This window comes from Lampris incognitus, chromosome 3, assembly GCF_029633865.1.
Source record: "Lampris incognitus isolate fLamInc1 chromosome 3, fLamInc1.hap2, whole genome shotgun sequence".
In the NCBI taxonomy this organism is placed as follows: domain Eukaryota; kingdom Metazoa; phylum Chordata; class Actinopteri; order Lampriformes; family Lampridae; genus Lampris; species Lampris incognitus.
In genome coordinates this window covers 34,270,690-34,285,080 of record NC_079213.1, presented here as the reverse complement: position 1 = coordinate 34,285,080, position 14,391 = coordinate 34,270,690, and the positions used below count along the sequence as shown (strand labels likewise).

Below are 14,391 nucleotides of genomic sequence, written 5' to 3'. Positions count from 1 at the left end.
GCCGACTTCGTAGGTTCTTAACTGTGTAGCTTTTACTAGCGTTCATCCGACATACAACCTTCATAACATGCGCTTCTCACTTCCTGTATACGTCACACGCACTGCACGTACACCCGTGAGTAGGTCAAGTTAAACACGTGACCTTTCATTCATTACATCTCCCCCTCTAAGATGATTTTCTAACCTGTATATCACCCCCCTTTTCACAAAAAAAATAAAAAATCCCCCACAGTACACAAGTCCATACGCCTCACAAATCCAGCCGGATTGCTGGCTTGCTCACCCTGCCAGAGCGAGTAACATATAGTGTGGAAGTTGGCCTTTCTGCTGCTCGGGACTCATCCATGTTTCCATTCTCCCCTGGAGTGACATGGTCAGGATCCCTGCTGACAAAGGTGAGTGTTTTAGGTGTGGCCAACAGGTGGCGCCTGTTCCTTCTGTAATGTTCACCTTGAGCTGTCTCCACTATGTAGGATCTGGGAGTGGAGCTCTGACTGTGAACAACTGCTGGCATTGTCCATGTTTTCTGTCCATCAGGTTTGGTGAGTACTGCGTCACCCCAGTTCAGTGGGCGCAGTGTCCGCACGCCGTTCCTGCGGTTGTAGTAGAAAGCCTGCCTCGATTTGGCTGCGGCGTCAGCGGTTTTGATCAGTTCCTCTTTAGGCCAGGCCGGTTTCAGGTTATGCTGCAATGTGGGTAAGGTGGTTCTGAGTCTCCTACCCATGAGCAATTCCGCTGGACTGGCTCCAGTGGAAGAAGAGGGTGTAGCTCTGTATGTCAACAGGGCGAGGAGAGGGTCTTCCTGCCTTAATATGCTTTTGGCTATCTGAACAGCCCTCTCTGCCTGTCCATTACTCTGGGGGTAGTGTGGGCTTGAAGTCACATGGATGAAATCATAATCCTCACTGAACCTCCTCATCTCTTCTGAAACTAGCTGTGGCCCATTATCGCTAACTACAATTTCAGGGATACCAAAACGTGCAAATGTAGCCTTCAGCCTAGCTACAACCTGACTGCTAGTAGTTGTTGGTAGATTTAGGATCTCCAAAAACCTGGAATAATAGTCAGACACTATCAAGTAGTTTTGCTTTTTGTACTCACACAGGTCTATGCCAACTTTCTGCCATGGTCTGGATGGGAGCTCACTTGACATTAAAGGCTCTTTTCTCTGTGTGTTCTTGTGTTCTCTGCAGAATTGACATTGCTGTATCTTTGTTGTAATGTGCTCTGTCATTTTGGGCCACCACACTGACTGGCTAGCTCTCTCTCTGCACTTAACTATCCCCTGGTGCCCGTCGTGTATTCTGTCTAAGATCACCTCCCTCATCTCTGTGGGAATGACGATACGACTGCCTCTGATGACTAAACCATCTACCTCAGATAACTCCCCTCTCACCTGATAAAAGTCTCTGACTGTCTCCGGCACTTTATCGACATACTCAGGCCAGCCGTGTCTGATGAAGCCCAACACTGTCTGGAGCTGCAGATCCCCATCCGTGCTCTGTTTTATCTCCTGCATCCTTTGAGGTGTGGCAGGCACCTGGCACACGATGGCATCAATGTGCGCTGCAACATCATCATGAGAAGCACCATCTCCGTAGCGCTGCTCTGGGCCTCTGGAGAGTGCATCAGCCACAGCTAAAGTTTTGCCTGGTGCGTATTCAGCCACTGCATTGAAACGCATCAGCCTCATTAACAGTCTCTGGCACCTAATGGGCACATTATCCAAGTCTTTGCTGTTCATGAGAGGCACTAGTGGTTTATGATCGGTGACAAGTCTGAAATTGTCAAGCCCAAACAAGTACTTCTCGAACCTTTCACATGCCCAGACGCTGGCTAAGCACTCTTTCTCGATCTGTGCGTACCTTGTCTCTGCGTCACTCAGCCGTCGGGAGCAGTAGGCCACGGGCTTCCAGTGTTCCCCGTGCTGCTGGAGCAGAACACCTCCCAGCCCGTAGCTGCTGGCATCTGCTGACACCACCGTAGCCTTAGTGACGTCATAAAAGGTGAGTACCGGGGCGGTGGCGAGTGCTGCTTTAAGGTCTTGGAATGCTGTGTTCTGTGCAGGTCCCCACAGCCACTCTGTCGTTGCTTTAAGCAGTCCATAAAGCGGCTGACCTACAGTGGACAGCTCTGGGACGTAATTTGCCAAATAGTTCACCACCCCGAGGAACCTCTTGAGCTCCGTCACGTTCTGGGGCTGAGGAAAGTTCTCTATTCCGGCCACTTTGTCCGGGTCAGGTCTGATGCCTGCCTCGTTGATGATATGACCAAGGAAGCGGACTTGTTTCTGTTTGAACTTGCATTTCGCTTGGTTCAGTTTGAGACCTGCTGTTTCAATGACCCCCAGCGCCTCTGCTAGGCGCCGGTCATGGATTTCCTCAGTCTCTCCATGTATAAGGATGTCATCCATGTACACCTCTGTGCCCTCTAGCCCGGTCAGAGTTTCCGCCATCTTTCTCTGGAAAATCTCTGGAGCACTCGTTATACCAAATGGAAGGCGGCAGAAAGCATACCTCCCAAATGGGGTGATGAAAGTGGTGAGCCCCCTGCTGTCTTCATGCAAGGGGATCTGGTAAAACCCACTTGCTGCATCCAACGTTGTGAAGAACTTTGACCCTGCGAGCCTTGGCATTATTTCCTCCATAGTGGGCAGCACGTATTTCTCACGTTTCACCGCTCGATTCAGCCTCCTGAGGTCAGCGCAGCAGCGAACCTCTTTCTTGTTCGGTTTCAGCACCGGCACCATAGCGGCGCACCATTCTGTGGGCTGAGTCACTTTTTCAATAATGCCCTCATTTTCCATGCGCTGCAGTTCTTTCTTAACCAGTGGTACAAGTGGCAGCGGTATCCATCTGGCTGTATGCACCGCGTATGGCTGGGCACCCTCCACCAGAGCTATTTTCACTGGGTCTGTTTTCAGCAGTCCACTTGAACCGAAAACTCCACTGACCTCATTCATCCGCTTCACTAGACCCATCTCCACTGCCTCTGGACGACTCAGCAGACAGCTGCCTCTCCCCTTGATCACATACACTGGAAAGGAGTATTGTTTCTCCTTGTAGTTGGTTGTGGCTTGAAACTGTCCTATGCAGCTGATGTTTCCACCTGGGCTTATGAAGCATGTGTCAGGAGGTCCCAGTTTTATGTTTGGCTTCAGCTTTTTAAATGTCCCTTGGTTGATAACAGTAGCGTCAGCCCCCGTGTCAATTTTAAAGGTTATTGGTACATCACTTATTGTTAAACTAACAGTCCAATCTTCCTGACTGCTCTCTTTGCCAACTTCTCCCAGAAAGTACAGCTGTTTAACCTCTTCAGTGACTTCTCTCACCGCTTTAGAGTGACATACACGCTCCCAATGTCCCTTTTTATGACACTTGTTGCACTTACTCTTCGTTGCAGGACACTTCCGCTCATCGGTGTGCTGCGTCTTGCCGCACCTCCCGCATTCCTCTACTTTGTTGGTTGCCGGACTGCTGCCACCATGACGCTGTCCGCCCTTTTTGTTTTGGCGTCCGTTCCGCCGTCGGACAACATTGACGTTAGCCAGCTGGGCCTCTGGTTGGTTAGCTTGGAGGCTGAGCTGCTTTGTTATTGCCTCCGCCTGGCGCACTTGTTCAATGACGTTCACCAGAGTAAGGTCCGCTGTGAGCTGGAACTGACGGGAGAGCACCTTATCTTTTGTGCCCACTACCAGACGATCTCTGATATGTTCATCCCTCTTGTCCCCAAACTCACAGTGTTCAGACAGCTCATACAATGTCCGGATGTACATCTCCGCTGTCTCTCCTGGCTGCTGGCTACGTTGATAGAAGCACGCCCTCTCATGTATGATGTTACGGCGGGGAATAAAGTAGTCGTCGAACCTTTTCAGTACGATATCATAGTCCACTTTATCATCCTCCGCCGCGAAGTCAAACGAGCTGAATATCTTTTCAGCCTCGCTTCCCATTGCATAAATCAGCGAACTCACTTGAATCTCCTCGTCGTCTTTATCCAGCTTTGTCGCGAGCCTGAAGCGCGAAAACCGTTGTCTCCACTCCGGCCATTCAACGGGGCAGTCAAACTTGAATTCACTCGGCGGATTAAACTTCGGCATGACCGCTCGTGTTCCGATACACAGACTATTCTGACACCATGTAATGTCCGTAGACGCCTTGTCTTACTGACATAAGAACAATTCAAGAACGAGCCGACTTCGTAGGTTCTTAACTGTGTAGCTTTTACTAGCGTTCATCCGACATACAACCTTCATAACATGCGCTTCTCACTTCCTGTATACGTCACACGCACTGCACGTACACCCGTGAGTAGGTCAAGTTAAACACGTGACCTTTCATTCATTACAACTACCATGTCACAGACTGCATATAGGTCACTGCCTGAACGGCCACAGCTGGTTAAAACATCAATCGACCTGAGAAGCCCAGGGGGAGCACTGCAGTGTGCGGGGAACTTTGTGGCGTGCACGGAGAGACGGGGGAAGATGCACGAAATTGGGATTTTTTTGATAAAAAGGCCAAATGCCAACAATCTATTGAGCCGCAGAGCTGCATGTGAAATGGGCCTAGTTTTTAGAACAGATCAGGTTAGCGAAGATGTTTTCGGGGACATTGGATTGCTTAATTGTGAACCTGTCATGATTGAGCTTAAGCCCAATATACAGCCTTATGCCCTCAGCACGCCACGCAGGGTCCCTTTCCCTCTCATGCCAAAGGTGGACGACGAGCTGCAACGCATGCAGTCCTTGGAGATCATCACAGAAGTGACCGAGCCCACAGACTGGTGCGCATCCATGGTGCCCGTAGTCAAAAAGAACGGCAAGATACGGATCTGTGTGGACCTAAAGCGGTTAAACCAGGCTGTTAAGCGCGAGCGGTTTATGCTTCCCACGCTGGAGGACATTATGCCAAAGTTAGCAGGGGCAGGGGTTTTTACAACGCTAGATGCATCGTCTGGCTTCTGGCAAATTCCGCTAGATCCCAGATGTGTAAAACTAACCACTTTCATTACTCCCAGAGGCCGGTTCTGTTTCCAGAGGCTCCCGTTCGGCATCACATCGGCACCGGAGATCTTCCAGAGGAAAATGTGCATTCTGCTGAGAGACCACAAGGGCACGGTCGTCGTCATGGATGACATACTCGTGTACGGCAAGGACCAGGACGCGCACGATAGAAACTTGGAGGCGGTACTGCAGACAATCAAAACATTGGGGCTGAAGCTCAACCGGGAGAAATGCCGCTTCAGCAGGAGTGAGTTGCAATATTTCGGGAACATCATCAGCAAAGACGGCATCAAACCAGATCCAGGCAAGGTGAAGGCCATCTCAGACATGCAGAGCCCCGAGAATGTCCCTCAGGTGAGACAGTGGCTGGGTATGGTAAATTATCTGGGGAGGTTTCTACCCGAACTGTCATCAGTGCTACACCCGGTGAGTGAGCTGCTGAAGAAAGATGCAGAGTGGCAGTGGGGGGAGCCCCAACAGCAAGCCTTCACCAAGGTAAAAGCAATGTTGTCTTCCACTCCTGCCCTGGCATACTATGATGTAGCAAGGCCCACCATTGTGAGCGCGGACGCTAGTAGTTACGGGCTGGGGGCAGCACTGTTGCAGGTTCAGGGGGACAAAGTTCAGCTTGTTGCCTTCTGCTCCAGAACTCTCACAGATGCAGAGAAGAGATACTCTCAGTTAGAGAAGGAATGCCTTGCAGGGGTGTGGGCCTGTGAGCGGTTTTCCCGTTATCTGTTAGGCTTAGCTGAGTTTAGCTTACAGACAGACCACAAGCCCCTGGCCCCCCTCATTAATGCATATGATCTGGACAAAGTGCCGCCGAGATGCCAGCGGCTTCTAATTCGTCTAATGCGTTTTAACCCCAGAGCAGTGTATGTTCCTGGTTCACAGCTGGTGGTGGCCGATGCCCTTTCCAGGAACCCACTCCAGGACGGCCGCGGGGCAGACACAGACGGGGATATGCGTGCGCATGTCGAAGCTGTGATCGAAACCAAACCGGTGTCGAGCACGAAGCTGGACATGTTAAAGCAGGCCACGTGTCAGGACGACACAATGCAGAGGGTGATCGGGTACACCAGAGAGGGATGGCCGGGGCACGTGCCCTTTTATCTGCATGGCTACCACGCTGCGAGGGCATCGCTGTCCGAGGCAGACGGGCTGCTCCTGTACCAAGACAGGATTGTCCTACACAGGATTCACGAAGGGCACCAAGGCCTTACAAAGTGTCGTGAAAGAGCCAGGATGTCTGTCTGGTGGCCCAGCATCGGATCGGACATTTACCAGAAAGTTACACAGTGCACATTCTGCCAAATCAATAAGCCCTCACAGTACAAAGAGCCCCTACGTACAACACCACTGCCGCCCAGCCCATGGCACAAGATTGGGGCAGACCTTTGCGAGCAGGATGGAAAAAACTACCTGGTGGTGGTTGATTATTATTCCGGGGACATTGAGATCGCCCAGCTACGGACCACCTCCAGTCTACAGGTGATTGAGCAGCTGAAAGGTATGTTCGCACGATGGGGCGTCCCTGAGGAACTCATTAGTGACAATGCCACACAGTTTACGTCAGCCGAATTTAGGTAGTTTTGTAGGAACTATGATTTCCGCCACACAACCTGCAGCCCCCACTTCCCCCAGGCAAATGGAGCTGCCGAAAGGGCCGTCGGGACGGCCAAAAGAATTTTGCGGCAGCGTGACCCTCACCTATGTGCTACCGCGCCACACCAATTGCTGCCACAGGTGCGAGCCCCGCGCAGCTCATGACCGGCCGCCAGATCCGGACCAACATGCCTGTGCTGGAGAGGAAACTCCAGCCACAGCTCTTCGACCACAAGGAGGTGGAGAAGAAGGACAAAAGGGCAAAAGAGGCTTATAAGTTTTCCTTCGACAGGAGACACTCTGCACGTGCCCTCACCGAACTGCACTCAGGTGAGAGGGTACGAGTCAAACTAAAAGGGCAAAAGGGGTGGAACATGCCCGCAGTCGTGGTGAATCCCTCAGGGGAACCACGCTCCTACACGGTGCGTACGGAAGACGGGGCTGTCTTCAGATGGAACAGCAGGCATCTGCAATCCGTGCCTGCCCCTGCAACTGCTGCAACCCAACCAGCCAGAGACAGCAATGACTTGCAGCAGGAACAACTCAGCCCACCGGTCGCCACCTCATCGGGCACTCCCACGGAGCCGGACGTGCCAGCAAGGCCCTCTGGGTTCACCATCACCTCCAGTGGCAGAGTTGTAAAACCCCCAAAGCGGTATGATGTTTAGATACTGAGTGAGCAATGGGGCAGAATAATCCCCACACTCAGTCGAAGGGCTGGGCAGTCTACCCCACCCTTCAGGTTAATTTTTGAATTTTGAAGTGCATGTCTTCATTGTTAGCTGGTTATGCTGTTAATTAGCAAATTGCTAATATGGTATTGCTGTTGCTATGTTTTTTAATCTAGCGATGTTATTGTTTCCATTGGAACATACATGTTCTTTAAAAGGAGGGAGATGTGATGAGAACTACAGTGCCCAACATGCTGTGTACGTAAGAGGAGGGGCACGCAACCATATGTTTTAGCGCGGTTCTGTACTGGGGCATTCTTGGGATGGTCCGGGTCGGGGACTGGAAGCAGATGGCTGAATAAAGCACGTTATTAATCGCGACTCCCTTGCCTGTCGTTTATACACATGACACATGACACACATGAAAGAAGGATGTTCCCGTAACCTACTGGAATACTCCGACTATGCTTTAAAAACTTCATGTTCCCGCTTTTTTTTTTTCGTTCAATATAGACAGGCATAAAATGAAATGATAGTGTTATCATGCATATTCTGTCTTAATGCTATTACATTTGATAAACATCCCTATTCAGCTGTTCTCTACAATGGCAGTGAATTATTTTCCGTGGTTCCTAATTTTCTTCACCGCGATCTTGTAATTGTGAAAGAAGCAGGTTGGGAAACCATGGTGCCGAGAGTTCTGACAGTTCACATGCAACAGCGAGGGGAGAGGCGTTCGTATGTCGCAGGTGACTCAAAAGTTAACTGGTCAGATTTAGCTAACATAGATGGCTTTTTATAAGATTGTAAACTTGAATATATTTATGTAAACACTTAAAGATTAGTGTGTAATCGGGAAAAACGATCCAACAATAACCCCGGAATGTTTAACTTCGAAATATTATGTTCTGTTTATTTCGCAGTTGAAGCGGAATGTTTTGGAACATATTGTAGCGAATTCGGGGGGCAGTCCGGAAGACCGTCGCCACAGCCGGGACGCGAACCCGTGTCTCCCACTCCTCAAGCGACAACGTTAACCCGTCGACATAAGGGTCCGACCCATTAGCCAAAAACCAACGTGTCTACTTATCCATGCACGTTACACCATGTTAAATTTTGCACTTAAAACGACGGGCGCGTGGCACGAGCGACTCTAGAGAGGCAGAATCGAAAATAACAGAATTAAAAGTCTCGCTGGAGTCAGGCGCTCTCTACTGGTGCAAGGGGCATTCATTCATTCATTCATACTGTAACGTGCATGGATGAGTAGACACGTTGGCCCTTGGCTAACGGGTCAGACCATTTAGTCGACTGGTTAACGTAGTCGCTTGCGGTGTGGAAGTCACGGGTTCGCGTCCCGGATGCGGCGTCCCGAGCTACCTCCTGAATTTGCTACAATACTGTCTTACACGGATGAGTAAATACACTGATATTCACCTCTCCTCCCAGACTTACGAAATGGTTGCATTGAATCAAAAGACAGCATAATCTTAGCGTTGTAACACACCCCCCCCCAACCGCAAATAAGGGACCCTCCATAACTGGTCACTCAGTTCGAGCACTGTACCCACGCAGAGGGATATCTTGTTTTTCACGGAGTAAAACGAGGTCTATTCCAACTTAAATGTACTCTCTATTCCTTTCCACAAACGCCCCGGTGATAGCGTCGTTGTTCAGCTGGTTGGTAATGGTTCCTCCTCCTGGATGATGGATTTGCTTGTATCCTCCAGTTCTGCCCAGCGCCGCAACATGTGCCCTGCTACCCTCGTGTTCAACACAACACTGGGAAAGAAGTTTCCAGTCTTTGAAGCCAGTTTTTATGAATCGGCCCTCAGTGGCCGCTGCGGGGATATGGCGGCACGCCTTACAAAACACAGCGCCCCTTGGAGTGCTGTCTCTCACAGCACCGGGCAGGAAGACTCCTAGCTTGGCCTGCTATAGTGGTCACGGGAATGAACCGCATTTGGACTGGGTCGCAGGTTCATAGTGGACAAGTCTGATGGGGCTTGTACGTCCTCCGTGCTGGGCCGAACCGAGGTTGGAACAAATGAGCACCAGTGAAATATGGTTTATAGTCATATTTGAGCATTTAAAATGTTTAAACTTGCTTTCCTGAGCGCGTGTGCTTTGGCACGTAGGGGTGGACGTCGTCGTCGGAGAACCACGTGCTAAGGCACATGCTGCTGCGGACGGGGCAAGGGCTGAATTAGCAGCCACATACTTGTTGTTAGATGGCCCTTGTTGAGACGCTGGTACAGGAGCAGGTCTGCCGTCCTCCTGCTCCTTCTCACGACATCTTTTTTAGAAACTTGAGCAAACCGCTTTGTCTCGCCAGGGTTTTTAACCTGCAGCAGTAGTGGCCCCCAGTTCCTCAGTGTGCGAGCTGAGCAAAAGAGGAGGGGCTGCTATCTGGCATTTGCGAAATGCACTGCTACTTAAACAATCTGACCCAGGGGTGGGCAATCTTATCCAGAAAGGGTGGAGGTTTTTGTTCCAACCAAGCAGTTACACACCTGTGTCTCCTAATCGAGTCCCTCAGCAAAGACTATACTGGTTGATTAGCGGGATCAGGTGTGGAGCTGCTTTGATTGGAACAAAAACCTTCACCCACACTGGCCCTTTCTGGATAACATTGCCCACCCCTGGTCTCACCTATCAAGAAGCAAGGAACAAGAATAGTTTTATTTTTATTGGTTGTGTTTTCAGATAATTGAAACAGTATTTACTGACTGCTGTTCACTGGATGATCCAGCAAAAAGAGAAGCCTTCTGATTGGGTGGGTGGGGTGGCCACCCGTGGGCCCACCACACCCCACCCACAGCTACGCAGCCATCCTGTACGTGAAAGAAATGATCACGTCGTTTACTAAATTAGTAGAAAAATTACAGTGTTGCTCTAACAGCATGTTGAGTCTACACAGCCTGGTTTACACAGCCTGGTTTCTATTTTTCTTCGGTTCTCTCATATCGCCTGTTGATTGCGGATTTCTCCTGCCTATTTCACTCAACAGCAAACACAAACCCCGCTGTTTGAAGCCTTGCAGAATATCCTGCAGAAAGTGAGAGGCTGGGCATCCTCTGCAACACATTGCTTCATACCTGAGGGTGAACAAGTTCACGACAGTCAGCTCCCAGAGTACTTACTGCTGGTTTTTACCATGATGCTTCACATTTCCTCTCCGAGTTTAACATTGTTAAACAATTTGCATGCATAGGACTAGTGCAACTAACCTTTTATATTTATTTATTTATAGTATAATGGTTGGCATATAGCAACTCGCATGGCTAGCCACACTTTATAGAATGAAAGTCAAATTGTTTGGCTGGCCTCTTCTTATATAATTCTGTTATAGCTCTGATATTGGGCTATACAAATAAAACTCACTTAACATGACTTGACTTGTCCTCTTTCAGTGTTGTATTGTGTAAATTGTGCAAACACAACCTCCACTGCACGTCTGTCCGTTCTTTGGGAGAGATCCTCCTCTGCTGCTCTCCCTGAGATTTCTTCCTATTTTCTTCCTCCCTGTTAAAGGGTTTCTTAGGGAGTTGTTCCTCATCCGATGAGAGGGCCTAAGCACAGGATGTTGTGTTGCTGTAAAGCCCCCTGAGGCACATTTGTAATTTGTGATATTGGGCTACACAAACAAAAGTGAGTTGCGTCCGTGGAGCGGTCTATTCCCCTCCGGCTTGGTCGGGCCTCACTACAGACACAGTTGGTCGTTTCTGCGGGTGGGAAGCCGAATGTGGGTATGTGCCCTGGTCGCTGCACTAGCGAGGCACCTGCTCGGGGGGGGGACTGGGGGGAATAGCGTGATCCTCCCACGCGCTACGTCCCCCTGGTGAAACTCCTCACTGTCTGGTGAAAAGAAGCGGCTGGCGACTCCACATGTATCAGAGGAGGCATGTGGTAGTCTGCAGCCCTCCCCGGATCGGCATGGGGGTGGAGCAGCAACCGGGACGGCTCGGAAGAGTGGGGTAATTGGCCGGGTTCAATTGGGGAGGAAAAAAATGGAAAAAAGGCCTCAACTTTATGTAAAATTGAGATGAATAATATATTATTCATTACATGACATGACATTACAGTCATTTAGCCGACGATTTTATCCAAAGCGACTTACAATAAGTGTATCATTTAACGTAGGAGATCAGGAGAACTACTAGTCATCAGAGGTCATAAGTGCATCTAAACAAGCATCTAGGAGCAAAACCAGTGCTAAAGTGAAAGCGCAAGAAAGAGATGTTTTTGTTTTTTAAATGAGAGAATACAATAAGTGCTAAGAGCAAGTAACAGGGTAGTAGTTCTTGAAGAGGTGAGTTTTCAACCTGTGCCAAAAGATGGGCAGCGACTCCGCTGTCCTGACATCAGTGGGGGAGTTCATTCCACCACTGTGGAGCCAGGACAGAACAGAGCCGGGACCGGGTCGATCAGCAGCAGGGGCCTCTGAGCGACGGGGCAACCAGGCGTCCCGAGGCAGCAGAGCGAAGTGGTCGGGCGGGGGTGTAGGGCTTGACCATGGCCTGGAGATAGGACGACGCTGTTCCTTTCACTGCCCTGTAGGCTAGCACCAGAGTCTTAAACTGGATGCGAGCAGCTACTGGGAGCCAGTGTAGGGACATGAGAAGGGGAATTGTTTTTTTTATTTATTTATTTCTAGTTTTTCCCCTTATCCCATCCGATTAACCCAATGGCATATGGCCGGAACTCTTGTTGAATAACTCCCCTGGCTCACGTTTCCACAGGAAGGAGATAGTCGTAACACCAGCTTCCTTCAAACTCGTGTCGGCTGCTCTCGCTATTTTACACGCTGAAGCCTCGCATGGGTTGCATTACCTTCAGGCCGCGAGGGAGGTGTAGGGCGAATGCTTTCAGTTGCTTGGCTGCAGGCGCCCGGGTGGGCCAGAGTGGTCGCTGGAGAACGACGAGACCCCGAACACTACACCGATCTACACCCACTATCCCTCGGGTAAGGGTGGCCTAATGAATGCCTTACCCCGTGGACGCTCTGGCCGTGACCGGTTACGGCGAGTCTGGGATACGAACCTCCCAGCCACATGACGAGGGGGTTGCAAGAACGGCGGTTTATTCCGCTCGGCCATCAGAGCGGCCCGAGAAGGGGAACTTAGGGCAGTTTTCTGAACAAGCTCCAGAGGCGCCAGCAAGAAGGGAGTTGCCGTAGTCCAACCGGGAGATGACCAGAGCCTGGATGAGCACCTGTGCCGTCTCGTCGGTGAGGAATGGGCGAATCCTCCTGATGTTATACAGGAGAAATCTGCAGGAGCGAGCAACCGCGAGCAAGCGTCATCTATGAGACGCTTCTGCCAAAATCACCAGAGCAAGGAAGTAAGACTTACCGTCAAGCTCATATACATTGTAACGACCATGACTCGCTAGCCGGTCGGCTAACGGGTCGGACCCTTTGGTTGACCGGTTAACGTAGTCGCCCGTGGTGTGAGAGACCCGGGTTCGCTTCTCGGCCGCCCCCCCCCCTGATTTCGCTACATTGGTGTCAGAAGTGGGATGATGAGACCGTGAGGCCATCGGAAGCGCGTGCGCCCAGAGGCGTGAGGGGGTTGCTATGCTACGCAGCACGACCGCTAGAGGTCGCTTAACTTTAAAACGTACTATAGGTCGTCATAAGCCACTTGTACAAACGACTTATGGGGTCGTTTTTTTGGTGGAGGACAGTCTGAAGTTGCCACTTCTCTCTCTCTCTCTCTCTCTCTCTCTCTCTCTCTCTCTCTCTCTCTCTCTCTCTCTCTCACACACACACACACACACACACACATACGCACACACGACTCCTACTTCTGCACTTGTTCCTGTGTAGCTTAATTACCCCTCAGCCCTTGCGCGGTTATTTGTGCAGTACGCTCCGTTCTCCTGCACTTACACGTGTTGTTTGCGTCTGCCGGGTCGTGCCGAACACTCTAAAGCGCGTGCCGGAGATGGATTCCTGCAGCCTGAAGCCGCGCGGCAGTAAAATAAACCCGACACGTTGCATTTTTGACGGCTGATTAAATTAAATGGAAATCCAATCAATTTTGCACACATCCTGGGGACTGGGGTCTGAACGCTGCCTGGAAAAACGCGTCTGATCAGCTGAAAATGACCCTGACGGAGCTCGCCGGGGCAAATCCGCCCAGCCCCTTCAAACAGGGCTTCGTTTGAACTGAGACAAGAGAAAGATTCAAACGCAGAGTTGAATGTTGGAAGAAAATATTATTAAATATTCAACACCATGCACACATCCTAATACACAATATACGTACACTCCGATAAAAATGGCTCGTTTCCTAGAAAAGAAGTCTGTATAACATCCAGTGATACACAATGTCATTTTAGTAAGAGACGCCTCAGCAGAAGTGACCGACGACTCCTTCCTTCCTTCCTTTCTTCTGCTGCTGCTGCTGCTGCTGCTGCTGCTGCTGCTGCTGCTGCTGCTGGTGCAGTGATCCAGAACCGGTTTACGGTCTGAAAACTGACTAGCACACTTTTGAGTTGACACGAGGGCGTTTCTATGTCTCTTTAATAGTGGTGACCGTCCAGAAGGATAGATAGTGTGGATTTAGGGGACACAGTAGTCGATATCTGGAGTTCTCTCTTCTCGGATAGGTGTCGTTACGCTAGATTAAAGAGTGCAGTGCTCAAATACCCGCGATACCAAAACTCGATTATTTCTGTTTTCATCTAAGTACCCCTAACAAAAAAGTACCGAAATAATAAGATCAGCTGTTTTGATCCTGAAAGCCTAGGGGCTTTTATTTCAGGGTTTAAAAAAAAGATGGCTGGGGCGCCCGGGTAGTGTAGCGGTCTATTCCGTTGCCTACCAGCACGGGGATCGCTAGCTCGAATCCCCGTGTTACCTCCGGCTTGGACGGGCGTCCCTACAGACACAATTGGCCGTGTCTGCGGGTGGGAGGCCGGATGTGGGTGTGTGTCCTGGTCGCTGCACTAGCGCCTCCTCTGGTCGGTCGGGGCGCCTGTTGAGGGGGGAGGGAGAACTGGGGGGGAACCGCGTGATCCTCCCACGCGCTACGTCCCCCTGGTGAAACCCCTCACTGTCAGGTGAAAAGAAGCGGCTGGCGACTCCACATGTATGGGAGGAGG

General features: G+C 50.5%; 1 protein-coding gene across 2 annotated transcripts in view; it reads right to left on the bottom strand.

The window, feature by feature from the left end:
* Window positions 1-13,495: 13,495 nt before the first annotated feature.
* Window positions 13,496-14,391, bottom strand: part of tspan12 (tetraspanin 12) — an 18,958-nt gene continuing 18,062 nt past the window's right edge. For both annotated transcript variants that reach the window (XM_056277331.1, XM_056277332.1), the window contains one exon: window positions 13,496-14,391. This exon is cut by the window's right edge and continues 588 nt beyond it. The gene's annotated coding sequence lies outside the window, so the exon portion shown is untranslated.